We start from the raw sequence: 14,901 nt of genomic DNA, 5'->3' as shown, positions 1-14,901 counted from the left end.
ATAACTTTTCTGCAGTGCTCCTCACATGAGTGATTGAGTTGGAGGAAGATGTATCATTGAAGGATTACGACTAGAGCTCATCAAAGAAAATAGCCTGGTCAGTGTGACGTTCCACTTTTAAAGTGGCTGAATATTTGAAGAGAGCCCTCTTCCTCAGAGGAAATGAAATACAGACAAAGAGTGCAGAGGAGGAGGAGATGTAGGAGGGTTATGTTTGTTTCTGCCACCGCTCAGGGGCAGAGATGGAGAATTTGAAGATGTGGAGTAGATTGTTAGGGAGTGAGGCAGTTTGGGGGCCCATTTTCACCACAGCTGAGGCCTCTCCTAGCCACAAGCAGTTGATATAATTCCAGAGATGAGAGAACAAAATATCTTCTTTCACACAAAGTAGGATTTACTCCCTCCTCCTCCTTCTGGATTTTTTTTTTTTTTTTTTTGAACATCTACTCCTCCTCCTCCTCTTCTGCTTTACTCCAATCACCTCCAGACGGCTCTACCTGGATGCATCAAGGACAGTACACGGCCACAGACAGACAGCCACAGTGCGACAGAGTGTAAACAGTCCCCTTTTACATGACATCTAGTCAGGATCATTGTGCTTGCTCTGCCATGCATGGCGGGCCTCTAAACGCTCGTGTATTGTGTAAGAGGGCGAGCGGATGTGATGTGTGTGCGTCCAGGTTACCGGACGCCGGTCGGTCAGGACTACCTGCGAGCTATCGTCGCCATGGAGAATGACTTTGGCGAGGCCCTGCTGTTGAGCTCCTCTGAGCATGCTTAAGAGCTGAGAATTATTCCACTCATTTTCTAGGTTCCTGTGAAGCATGACCAAAAAACTCGAGTGCTTCACGCTTGCCCAATTCTCCTCCTGAGAGCAGCAGAGAGGCTCTGGGTTTAGAAGTCGTTGAGCAAACACTCACCATGATGAACGTTAATTATATCAATTAAGTGGACCACAGCCTTTGTGTGGGACGTCTAAAAACACTGTCAAAAATGCATTGACCAGAGGCTGATACTTTAAATAGGCTCCGCCTTTTCACAATGTGAAAACATTTTTTTTTTAAAGAACAAATTCATTCATATTTTCTTAAATTTACTGTACGTCAACATATCTTCTGTAAACTTCATGTTATGATTCTATTTCTGTATAGATTTAGAATATTTAAACAAGGGCTGTGACTTTGTTGCCAGAGGTGTTCTAGTTTGTAATTCTAGTATGATCGTCCACCGATTGTTGAGACATTTCAGTATGGAGGGGACAGTTCCATCTTGAGTGTATGGTGCGAAACTCGTTGATCGTAAAGAAATCAAACCCCCTGACTTTGATCTGATGACAGTTGAGCTCTTTTTCTGTTATTTTTTTGGGTCTCTCTAATTCGATGGGACAGCTGAAGGGAGAGGGGAAATGTTGGACGGGGGGGACTTCTTCAATGAGGACTACAGGCTCCATACACGAGGTGCATGACATAACCGTTAGGATATCCAAGCACCCTGACAATTCAGCGGGTTTTTTTTGTTGATCACGTCAACCAGATATTTGCAGGCCAGTGCAGGTAAATATGTCCACATATTGAAGGTTATATGATCACACCTATGACTACCTAGCTGTAGTTTTGTTTTTTCACAGATTTGCAGTTTGTCCATGCGTACGTGACGTCCATCCATCCATCTATTTAAAGTGAATGCACATTAAATGAAGTTCAGGGCACAGCACACAGCTCTGATTTCTTTGTATTGGTATTGTGGGGAAATCCCCTCCCCCTCCTCTGACTCTCCTCCACCGGGATGATCATTTTAGAAAAGATTACAAGGAAACTATCGGATTCATGTATGATTTGGACAAATAGTCCCCAATGTCCTCGATAGCGAGGGAAGAAAATTAGCAGCAAAAATGCGACAGAGTAAAGTCACCTCAGCCACAGCGGCTCACTGCAGTGCATATGACACCCAGTGCAGATCACACCATGCTGCGCTGACTTTTTTTAATAGGGTGTCCTGACTGGCTTCCTCCTCGGGGGAAACTGACATTTCTTGTCCTTGAGGTTAAACAGGAAAAGCATAAATGTACAACACCCTCGACGCTGCGTACGCCGACTTGAATTCATGTTTTCTGAAGACGGTGAATACCTGATGACCTTGGCAGCCGTGCAAAATGATGCACACTTAGGGTTTATTTTGGAGCACAATGATCCACATAATTGACTTTGTAGTACAATGAATTGCATTTCCATCATCTTGGCAGTTGCCTGGAGTTTGTTTTACTTCTAAATGATTAACAAGGTTGCATCCAGTTCGTCATATGTGGCTGCATTATATTTAGACAACAATGCTGCCGCTGCCAGTGTGAATACAAGTGAGCTTAAACCATTTACATGCTTACATAATTGATTAGCGCTGCAGCTAACGATTATTTTCATCATTTATTAATCTGCCACTTACTGTCCGGATAAATTGATGAATGTTGCTCCACTCAAATGAAAGACAGCTGTGAAAAATGCTAATGCTACCTTTATTATTTCCAGCACAACAGTGAAAGCACATTTTTCACATCTACTAAAAGCTGCTGTTAGTTAAAAAACAAAAAAAAAACATAGATCAGAAAATTGTTTCTTGCAGCAAAAAATGAAAAAAAAACTTTGAAAGATGATTGGTGTTGGTTTTTCTTCCTCACCTGATTCCCCAAGTAACACCAAACACTGTGAGGTAGATTAATAAGAGGGGAAGACCATACAGAGTGTCACCTGCAGCTGCATCTGTGTCATATAAGAAACAATGGTTTGAGTCAAACTAAACGCCTGCTCCTTCTCCGTGGCCTCACCTCCTCCTGTTTATCTCCTTCTTATCACATCAGTCACATGACCACATTTCAAGAGATTAAGGTTCCAGGATGATTAGCTGCATTGTTTTCCCACATTGTGTGTGTGTGTGAGAGAGAGAGAGAGAGAGAGAGAGAGAGAGAGAGAGAGAGAGAGAGAGAGAGAGAGAGAGAGAGAGAGAGAGAGAGAGAGAGAGAGAGAGAGAGAGAGAGAGAGAGAGAGAGAGAGAGAGAGAGAGAGAGAGAGAGAGAGAGAGAGAGAGAGAGAGAGAGAGAGAGAGAGAGAGAGAATGGGGGGGTAAGGTGCATCGTTGGAGGGCCTGCTGTCATAAAAGGCCATTATAGTAATTGGAAGTTAAAATCCCATTTGTTTTCCCCTCTGGTGCTTACTGTCAGGACTAAGACAGGGGTCTTGTTAAAAAAAATTAACATTTGGTTTCGGTGTCAAGGGTCAGGCTCGAGAACATCAACATATTGAAAAGGCTGCCACTCAAAGAGCCGGGACAGGAGAGGTAATCGCTGCCAACACTTCCTGTTTGGTTCGTGCTGTTATCTAGGACTCTATGTTGTCCACTAATAATAGTTCAGGTTGTGGGTTTCTACTTTTGGTATTTCTGAATGCGAGCATGCAACAGTGCTGAGAATTTCTTCAACAAAGGGGGTGTCATTTTCTGCAAAAATCGTTACAATCTTAGTGAACTGAATGTGACATTCAAAGTTTTTTTTCTTTTTTTTTTTCTGGCGCTTGAAAGCTCGGGCAAGGCGAGGTTAGTGAACCCTTTTCACAAACATACCCTGGGATTTTAAGGCACAACAAAGCTGGAGGAACCTTAAACCTGGTACAAGTTCAGAGACAGGGAGAGGGCAGCAGAGACCTAGAGACACCAGGAGGCAATATGGTCAAAAGAACACAGTGCCATCCCAAATATAGCTGTAGAAAGTGGCTGCAGGGTCCTGACTGTCTCCTGAATGTGTCACGCTGAAGAGACGATCTAACTATGTCAGCCGTTGCTTGAGAACTACTCAGCCTTCTCAGAGTTTAAAGGACAGCAAGGTCACTTCATTGACATCTACACTCTTTGTTTAGTTCATATGAACACAACATACAAAAATGACTGTCATAGATACTTTTCATTTAACATCAACGAGGCTCCAGTACCACGAAAGACATACAGTTTGTCCCAAACGGGTTATTTTTATGATCTTAAACATGTGCTGAAAGCATTTCCTTCCTCATGAACTTCAAAATAAAAGCTTACTGTTTGTCTTTGTCTCCCTCCAAGCAGCTCTTCTTCAGCTGCTTCCTTTGTGACAACTTGTCCGTGCGACTTTGCATCTTTCACTCCACGCCACTTTCATCCGCGGAAAAGCAAGTGTGTCGGCACGTTATGTGTGTTTGCATTGTGCGCCCTTTTAAACTTGTGCACAATCCGAACAAAGCCTGGGCCCAAACATTTCTACATAACAACACTAGAGGTCCGAAACGTCTCAGTCCCTTAAAGTCACACTTCACATTCGTTTACGGTCAAACTCGTCTCTGCTTTAGAAAAGTGTGAGGTCTGTTTCTTCAGCGCTTTCTCCGACACCTACCCGCTTGCATTAGTTACAACAATTAATACGACTTCCTAAGGATAACTGTCATCTTCCTCATTGACTTTTTGGTTTTTGGAGCTCATATAGAAACGTCACTATTGATTTATTTGTCTATTTCACAACCACCTTAGAACATCATCATCAACTAAAACCAAGGGATTGTCCACCTCTCAACTCACAACTCATTTAAGCCTTATCTCCACAATGTTTCTGTTTTGTTTCAAGTCACGACTGGCTCATGTCAAGACGATATTAAGCTCTGTGTTCTGCATGCTAAATAGACCACTACAGCTGCATGCAGGCACGCTGTGTCTCCTAACCCCGGAGTGAGCTTTAGACATCCCGTCATGTTCACAATATATTGTCTCGGGAAATTTGTTAAATGTTCATAACGTGCTCGCTCAAATGCACCAGATTTGGCCACAAGCAGGCATCTAATTAGCATAATATTCATATTCTGGAAAAAGCTCTTAAGAGCACTTCTGGCATTGTCCATTTCTCTTATTTGCCTCTCACTGCGTCGACGTTTGCTTTATGCCCGGCATGTGCCGAGCGATCGCATGCTGTGCTCATTGTGAATGCGGTGTGAATGTGCTGTTTGGGTACGGGCCCATGCATCTCCCGGGTCCTATAATCAGCTCTAAGCTGCTTCTATCAATCTTCATAACTGTAGTGGGTTGAGAAAGGAAGTGCAGCTAATCACCGCTAACCGGCCCCTGTGTTCATGCCTGACTGTCACTGTTAAAGCGAGGAGGCCGTATGCAAACAGCATCCAACCCCCCCCCCCCCCCCCATCCCTCCTTAAAGCCCTCTCACATCTTGGACCATCTCGCTCCACAGATGGCCGCTTCTAGAAGGAGTCAGTTTTTTTTTGTGTGTTTTTTTTTTTAAAAAGGGGGGCCCTGTGACTCCTCGCTGAATAGTTGTTAGCGTAGGTTAATATAGGAGTGGTGGCCCCTGCAGCGGAGGCAATCACGGCTCTGATCAGAGGCGCGCTTCAAAGACGTCTGTGCACGTTGAAGCCAGAGTTGTCATTAGCTTCTGCCCTGTGCTTGACAGCTTCCCCACCCCTCCAACTCTGCCTTCCTGATTCCCTCTCGCTTTGTCTCTCTCTTTAACGCGCTCATTTTCACTCGGCCTGCAAACGGCTACTGTAATCCTTGGATCCTAGGTCTTGGTGCTCGGGCCTGTCACTCCACATTTGCACTAAGCATCTTTCCTTCTCTCATCTCCTTTGCCCTAATTGTATTGTAATAAGCAATTACAGATCTATTTCTGCACACTAGAGCTGAGATTGGACCACTTTCTTTAAAGGGCGTCAGAGCATTGAAAGAAGTGGACCAGGCCGTGCCCCTTGTCCTTAACTTGTTGCCATACAATGAATCGTCTGCCCCCTAATCTGTTTGCTTTCTCTACCGTCTCTCACTGAGGATCTATTACTGCTTTACCATGCCGTGCCCTCCTTCTGCGCAGAATGCCCTCTAAAGCACAAGTGATTGTCTGCTTGTTTGCTGGCTGTTTTCTGTTTGTGAGTCAGCTCTGGAGATGCAAATGAGCAGAGGCAGTGTTTACCTGGACTGGCCGTGTTTTTTTTTTTTCCCTGTGTGTTTTTTCGAGTGTGTGTGCGGCGTGTCGGCACAACGTCTAGGCCTTTGATCATACTACATTGCATTGACAGATGCTCTCTGGTGTTTTCTGGTTTGCTTCTGAACGAGGCCACAGACGGGATCTGAATGCCAGTAATTATATCCCCTTGCGTGAACGGTTACAATTGTGGCTTACACAACAAAGTGTGATGCCCCCCCCCCGTTCCCTCTCTCTATCTGTCCCATTATTTTTAGGTATGAGAAATGACACAGAAATCCCCCGTCTGCTTCCTCGCCGTCTGTGGTTCTGTGTTCACAGCTGTATTTGGGAGAGGTGGGGGCCAAGATAAAGGCTTACACCTTGTAATCATAGCTGGATGTGCGATCTCAGTGACCTGTCTGAGAACTGTGTGTGTGTGTGTGTGTGTGTGCGTGCCTGTGTCTCATTGATATGTCATTTGTGTTGTGCAATGTTGTACAATCTAAGAAGGTAAATATATTTACCTATAGACGTTTCATTATTTTTTTAGTCAGATGTTCCAGTTTCATGATTGGAATTCACAGTTTTAAAGACGAATCGTGTCAGTTTCCAGTGTTTTTGTCATCTAGGTCGTGCTTGTTTCAAATTTAAGAGCCCAGCTGTTTCCATCAAATTTGAAACATTTCATCTCTAATACTTCAACGATTTTTTTTATTTTTGTTCAATTCTAAAAACAACAACTAATAATGCAACGGCTCTGAAATAAATCAAATGTTATTCCACTATGATTTTGTTGTGGATGTTGAAGAAAGAGAAGCCTGCCCCCAGCACCTTTAACTAACCTGCCGTGACCTCAGGACTGCATCACCCAGCAGCCCCCACAACAGGGCCCTGTTGTCATGAGGGAGTTTTCACCGGCGGTGGCCCAAGGTGGCTCAACACTGCGCCGTGCAGCATTATCTCACGGCCCTGCTTTGGATATGTTGACACGAGGTCAACCACGTACACGCAATCTTTGTTGGTCTTTACACCTCACATATTAGGTTCATAATTCATAATAAAAGTTCTAAAAACAATAACTGCAAACACTTTGGTGATGATTTAAAACCCTCCAGTATCTTTGGTTTGCTTTTTTATGAATGGGTCTTTGAACACTAATTCAGGATTGTTGGTCATCTATAGAAACTGAACTATCAAATACCACTCGTCCTTATTGACTTAAAGGACTGATTTTTAGTTTTTAAACAGGTGAAATGTAAGAAAAGCTTCCTCTTCTTGTTCAGGCTTCTGTGACATTCATTTTAAAGCAGAGATGCAAAATATGGGAGCAAGGACTGGAAAATAAAACAAAAATTCAAGTTTGCATGACTGACCCTACTGCAGGGAGAGACACTGTGTCTGAAACTTTAACCTTTTTGGAGAAGCAGATGAGAGACAGTCAGATCAGGGATAGAGACAGAAATAGAAATGAAAATTGGATGATCCATTCTAAAGTAACTTTACCACAGCTCTCTGTATTTCAGCGCAAGAGGAGCAGCCGTAAAACAACCTGATATTACCTGTGTGGGTCCCTCTGTGGAATCCTGCTCGAACCTGTGTTTAACTGACAGCAGCTCCTGTCCACTTCCACATAATAAAAGCAGCCTTTAACGGCTTCTTATTAAGGAGGCAGCTTTATAAGTTTGAAGTTTTTATGAGTTGAAAAGTTTTTATCATTCATCCGCCCACATTGATTTTTCATGACTCATTCTTTCAGTACAATATATTCCTGCAGTTCCAAAGTCTCTCTCTCTCTCTCTCTCTCTCTCTCTCTCTCTCTCTCTCTCTCTCTCTCTCTTTTGTTAACCAATGCAAAAAGTTCTGCAGCAGAAACCTTTAGTTTTAGGCTCCACTGCCTTCCAGACATGCGCAACACACGTCAAAACAGTCCAGCATCAACTCGTACTGTACAGCAGCGCAGTCTGCAGTCTCAGGAAATACCCCGCTGAATCCAAGAGTTTAGGTGGTTCAACATTTAAATGGATTAGACTTAAAGGGGGATTTTCTTAACAGAATCCAACTTGTGATGTCACAAACTTTGACACGGAGCGTTTTCTTTTCCTGGCTGGTAAGACTAAGGCAGGCCACAAACAAAGGACAGGATGGGTTGACTTCAGATTTTGTGGGTCGTAACTCTCGTTACCCAAATAAATGTTCAAACACAACGTAAAAGTGGATTTTTCAGAATATGCCCCCCTTTAGAGAAACTGTCATAATGATCTGTCTCCAAAGACATTCTCTTCCTCCCCTCAGCAAACAACATGTCAAGTAAAACCATCAGACGTCTTTTTCTCTCTCATGTGTTTGCTGCTCAGATGTTCTGGTTGGGACATAAAGAACATGTATGGAGCATCAGTACTCACTTTCTGTGGAGAATCTCTCAAATTTGCATAAATACTCTATTTTACACATTTTTATTACATTCCGCCTGCTTCTCTCTCCTTTTCCACATTTTTCCCCCCCCACTTTCTTCATTTTCTTTCATATCTTACTCGGGGAGTTAATAACATTCGTGCTTTGTCTCACTTCTGCATGTTTGTTGCAAACACTATTAGCTTTTTGTAGGTGCAACACAGAAGCTCTTTGAATTTCTGTTTGCTGCCACAGGTAGAAGTCCCAGAATTTCCACAAATAATAATAATATTTTACGCAGCAATATTAGCTACAGGCTTATCTTTTTTTCTCTCTCTTTTTTCTTATTTTTTATAGCGACATACTTAAAGCAGGCCCACAATATTGTTACGGATTAGGAATGAGGTGCATTGTTTACGCTTAGTGAGAGAAATAAAGAAAATAGGGAATGAGCCCACGCACGCACATGCAGACACCGAGCAAATCCATCAGTATATCCCCAGTCATCAAAGTCAAGCAGCCTGGACTTGTGTGACTTTGATAAGTACCAGGCTGGCACGGCCTGAAAAGATATGTCCCATGTCTGTTCTGCTGCTTTGTGACTCAGAGTGATGTGTTCAAGTGCCCAAATTGCCTGTTTGTTCTTCGCATAGACTTTTATTTTTTTGTTCATTTCTATGAAGGTTGGCCAGAAAAGTCACCTCTAAATTTACTTTGAAACCTTAAGATCTAAGAATGCAGTCACACAACAAAAATCCCTCACATCCTGGATTCATACATTGTTGACAACAGGATCCTTTTTTTTTTTTTTTTTTTTTTTTCCTATTTGCCTTTTAACAACACTCAAAACATTCTTTTGAGGAGTCTGTTGTGTCTGCAGCTCCTAAATTCTAAACACTTGCCCCCCCCAAAAGAACAAGCCATGAATATTCAACATGAACGTCAGACTTTAGACTGTACATACCTCAATCCAAGCGTCTGCATGACTCTGCCATTTTTAGGTACAATAGCCTGCACTGTGCTTGTCCCACTCCTGCTCATGCAAAAACAGTCACCACAAATCACAACAAAATGATAGAACACAAAGTAATTACTACGTTTGTTCAACAGATGTAAAGAATGACCCCCCCCCCCCCCCCCAGTGATATATGCTTGTTTGATGGATATGAATAATTTGAATACCTCAGAGATTTACAGGGTCTCATGTTTGTGTTCCCACTATGTTAGCCATCGCATTCTTCCTGGCTTCTCACTGTGATGTCCGCAGCTGCCAAGTGTGCGTGTGTGTGTGTATGTGAGTGTGTGAGTGTGTGTGTGTGTGTGAATGCTGTAGGGTACTAGCAAGAAGAAGGATATTGTTGTTGAGCTGTATAGACAAAGCAGTCGGTTTGAAGCACTCTGTGGACAGTATTTACATGACCTGGGGATTGGTTGTTCTTCTTCATGTAGACAAGCGAGAGCTTACATTATTTACACAATGTTAGAGCCACTAAGTACAATGTGGACTGTGTAGATGGGATTAGTAGTGATCTAGGTGGGTTTGGCAGCACAGACTTTCTAATAAGAAACAGTTATTCCAAAAGGGTTATAATTGTATAAATAGGAAACAGTTTAGAGCTTGATATTACGTAAGTGTCAGACATTAAGAGATTACTTTTACCCTCATTGAAAAGGTTTGTGCTATTATTTGTTTTTCTTGTTCTGTCTGTCTTTGTTAAGGAAGAACTGCTAACAGGTGTCGAAAAAGAGGTCTTGTTTTTTTTCTCCATTTTTGTCTGCTTCTTCTTTAAAGTATCTGCAGCTCGCCTTCTATTACCATGCAAATGCACCGGGGCGGTAATTGTTGCAGGCTGCTTCACGAACAGCCTCGCACGCTAAAGAAATTAGAAACACACATTCACGTTGAGAAGCGAACGCGCGGTCCATCATGCACTCTCATAATTCTCCTTACTGTCTCTGAGGGACGTGCAAAAATAACTGAATGTTTGAAAAATTGGGTTAAAGCAAAAACTGGGTTGAAGTGGTCCATTTTTAAATCCGTCAGCTTGAAAGGAAATGTTGTGGAAAAAGACTTTTGAAAAACTACACCAGCTGGACGCAAATGATCAGAACTAATGTTGCTGTAAATGTAGGGAAGGGAATTTTCTGTTCCCAAGTGGCAAGTACTGCGTAGCGTGTGATTTAGTTGAAAGGGAAAATGCATTAGTTAGGATATAGTGTAATCTGTGTCTAAATTAAATGTGATTCTTAAGTCAGCTTGGTGGGTTTGGGGGGGGGGGAATTAAACCTTTTTTTAAAGATTTATTTGTAAAAATGCATCCGACATCTGTGAACACAAGACAATCATTAATAACCTTTAGCTTCAACCGTTGCATGTCAAACAATAGCATCAATTGAAAAGAGAGGAGCATAATAGAAAAGCTATGAGGCTTAATGCCTGTTGTCACCATGGAGAGAAAAAATAGAGAAAGTAATTGTGTTGTACCAGGAGTCAAGCAATCCCATCAGCCACCGGGCAGACGTGTCAAAGTCTAAAGACAGGGCTGAGAACTTGACTGGCATCAGCTGGAAGGAACAAGGCCATAAAATGACCAGTGATCAGATGGACCTAGAAGGGAGGCGGGACAAACAGCTGATGAGGAGAAAGAAGCAGAGACTTTTTTTCTTTTTTTTCTTTTTTTTTCGATTGGAAATGATAAAAGTGAGTGATGTTGATAAATAAGCGTACAGCCAGTTTATCAGCAGCTGTCTGACTTGGGGTTGCCGGCGGCAGAATCCAAGGCTGATAACCTCTGAGCCCCGAGGCATCATGTTAGGGAGGAGGAGGAGGAGGAGGGGGAAGTTAGAGGGGGATGCAGCTGCTGGGTCCTGGCCAGCGTGTAACCCCAAACAGGTTAGTGAATATGTGTTCACCAGTAGGAGCCATATGCTACTCTGTAGGAGCAAACATACACACTGTTGTGATTAGCTGAGCAGTGTACTTGTAATGCCAATCACTCAGCACATATATGGATGAATCCCATGGTCACCTGGGTTACTCTAGGATCTTTACCAGGTCAGGTGATCATTACCATGGCAACACTGGAAGTTAAAACCCTTGGATGATAACAGGCACGTTAAGGTTGGCTAACACCTAGCATACAAGATTGTATTCACTTGTAAGCTTCTCAACATGCTCACATATGCTAACTTAAAGTGAGCTAGCACGTTAACGTGTTGATAAATTATTTACAGTCGATAATCCATAGTTGATTTTGGATTGACGGTTTAATTTTTTTGCTCTTCTTGTTATTTAGTTGTGATACACAACCCCAGTGCAGCATGCTCGACGTGTCCTCTAAGGCCTCAGCTAAGCTCATTAAGCTCAGCCCTCTTCAGGGCCCTTTGCAATGAGTCAGATCACTTTTTTTTTTTCTTCAATAGTCTAAATTCGAAACACTTTTAAATGCAATGGTTTACTTTTTATTTTGTGTGCATGAATGTATAACTAAGACTTGAATACCAGAGCCAAAGATGTCATCTATTCATACCTCTGAGAGATGCTCACCTGGCCAAAATGCACTCTGAGGTGAACAGCATTATGCCATTATATTGATTGTCCTGCTGGCCCGAGCCATGAGTTTGCTTTTCCTGGCGTGAGATAGATTTTTACAGATAATCAACCTCCTTGAATTGAAAATCCATAACAGAAAGAGTCAGGTTTACCTTTTTTTTTTTTTTTTTTTGCAGACATCTTTTCATAAAAGTGCTCAAACTTATTTTTGGCTCTTTGCATCCCTTGGCAAAGGGATTTGTCCCCGCTATATATTCACACTCAGGTTCATGTATTTTACTTGTTAAAGCGCCCCCTAGCTGCAGGATACAAGTCACGGTTGCAACATGTTTGAACTGTGTGAGATCGATTTTAAAATTCAGTGTTCTACTGGAAAATCCAAAGCATCTGAATTCTTGCATGGATGTTGTTCATGTTGCAGTTGCCTGAAGGGCCTGCTGAGTGTGGATCCACTTTCTTTATCCCAGGGGAGAATAATGCAGATCTTTTTTGAAGTTCATATAAGCTTCCTCTGTCCGTACGTGTGTTTTTTTTTTCCTCTTTTGCAAAAGTTATCTTCATTGCATTCTTTAGAAAAACAATATTGTGCAGCTGAAAAAAAACAAGCCAATGAAAAATCACAGAAGCATAATAAAGAAACAAACTGCAATAAGGAGAGAGGGCTCGTGTGTGGGAGGCTGTGTGCATATGTGCAGGCTATGTGCCTGTGAGACTATGTGCACCTGGAAAGCACTAGACAGATGGTTACTTCGGCTTGAGCTGAATGTTGCTTCTTTTTTTTTTTTTTTTTTCTTCTGCCCCTTGCGTTAAGCCTCTTTCATAAATCGAAAGTGTTTCGGTCAGCATTTTGATCATGGTCGACTCTTTCAGCCTCCTTGATAGTTTGCTGTGCGTCTCTCGAGTATGTTTATCCTGCCCCCCGATCACTTATTTTTGTTTGATTCTGGCGAGCTGAGGGAGATCAGAGCTGTGACTTTCACCGCTGCCTTTTTTCCGCTCCCCTTTTATGTTTGCCAGAAAGATTACAGAGCGAGGAATCAAAAATCATTATACGCCACATCATATCAGCAAATTCTCATTCTGAGTCTAAAATGTAGCTCTTTCTAGGAGACAATAAGGATTATGTATGGAGAAATGTGTTTCTTCAATCACAGCACCTACAGAACTCTACTCCTCCTCTTAAAAGCTTTGGTTAACTTCAGTGGCTTATTGTTACTCGATATGTAGACAAACACAAACTCGGTTAAAAGAGCCTCAACTTAACAAACACTGTCCACATCAAACATTCACATTCTGTGTCTGTTACCAGAGTTTGACCAAACAGGCTGAGGTGAAAGTTCTGCTCTCACAGTGAAGGCCATCAGGCTGAAACAATAACCCTCATAACGTCACGCTGACAGAGAGACACGGCCTTCTTAAACATCACAATATTCTCTATACTCTTTATACAGAGGGGCATTTCTTCTTCTTTGTTTACAGATGTGAAAATAAAAAAACTTAAAGAATTTCATGAAATTCTTTTTTTTATTTTTTTATTTCAGAATTACTTACAGTCAATCAGTCTTGGTTTAAGATTAGTAAAGGTTTGTTGTTGAATACTGGTTCTTTGAACTGTTTCAAAGCAATGAGAGGATGGTTTGGAGATGAAGTGGTTATGGATTTTGACGTCCCGATTTTATAGTCTGAGAAATAATCTGAATTTCACAATTATCCCGATTATTTTGCCGTCATTTCACGTTACTAAAGGCTTTAAAATCACACGACAAAAATAACAACGTGATCAAATAATCCAGGACAAAATGACGAAGGTAATAAAGTCCATCTCTCTCTCTTTTCAAGTGGAAGCATTGTGGGTCACTAGTTGGCTGTTGCTGCCTGTTGAGGCATAAATAATAATTGAACATAATAAATCACAAGGAAGATAATAATACACAGAGTCTGTGGCTCTTTGGTATTCAAAGTAAGTTACATAGCTTTATATTTCCCTGTTTAACTAAGAAATGCAGCCAAAGCCTTCTTCTTTTATCCACGTTGCTTATCTACATGGCCAGAGTTCAGTTTGCACAGACGAGGGGAAGAAACGTGGAGCAGTGTCCGACAGACGACGTGCAGCCTTACTGCTGTTTGTTTGTTTATTTTATTACTGACCAACTCCATGTTTATTTGAATATCTTGTCACTAACGTATGATCAGTCCTTGATTATGTATGAACATATCAGTTGGGCGTGTGGTGCTGGGCGGTGATCTCTCAGATGCTACATACAGTTTGAACGTATTTGAACGTTTAGCTTGACATTTTTTCTGTTAAGTTTTTCGATTTCTTGTTTGAAGAACTCCATGGTCCTTCTTGCTGTACCCGTAATGCTCGCACACTGCCGACTTCACTTGTTTTCTTCGGTGTATACAAAGTTTCGCTGCCCGGCCCCTTTACCGCAGTGAAGCTAATGTAGCTTAGCCTCATGAGGTCGACACAGTTAGCTGGCGCGCGACAGCTGGAGTCACTTTGTTTTTTTACGTTTAGTGCAGGTTGCACCCAAATGCATCTTCCACTCCCTTTTTGGGGGAGTGAGAATTGGAAAAAATGCGGTGCAGCAGAGCTTTCATGATTAATTACCCATGACGTTTAGAATCCTGGTTAACCGTACAACCGGTTAACCTCGTCATCCCGAAGAATGGATGTGATTACAACATTATTACCAAAAGGATTCAGCCGCCTATTACATTAAATTGAAGTATCCCTTTAATTCTGAACACTGCCCTTGGTCTTGAATACTTACTGTATTTCCCTGAGATATGGTCCCCCCTAAATTTAGCGTGCACTCTGTGCTGCAGCTGTTGATGCCCTTTTTCATGCCGTGGGTAATAATCCTTAATATTCTTGCAGTTTGAAGCTAAATGAGCCTTTAATGCACTCTGATTCCATCTTCCAGCACTCATTAATTGTTTTTTGAAAGTCCATAAATTATTTCTGTTGTTCCTTTTT

General features: G+C 42.0%; 1 protein-coding gene across 10 annotated transcripts in view; it reads left to right on the top strand.

Annotated features, from left to right (window-relative positions):
* Window positions 1-14,901, top strand: part of LOC306832179 (RNA-binding protein Musashi homolog 2) — a 259,288-nt gene that overhangs the window by 65,506 nt on the left and 178,881 nt on the right. The gene's annotated exons all lie outside the window — the stretch shown is intronic.

This window comes from Symphodus melops, assembly GCF_947650265.1.
Source record: "Symphodus melops genome assembly, chromosome: 11".
In the NCBI taxonomy this organism is placed as follows: Eukaryota; Metazoa; Chordata; class Actinopteri; order Labriformes; family Labridae; genus Symphodus; species Symphodus melops.
The sequence above is the reverse complement of the archived record's forward strand: the minus strand, read 5'-3'. Positions and strand labels throughout refer to the sequence as shown.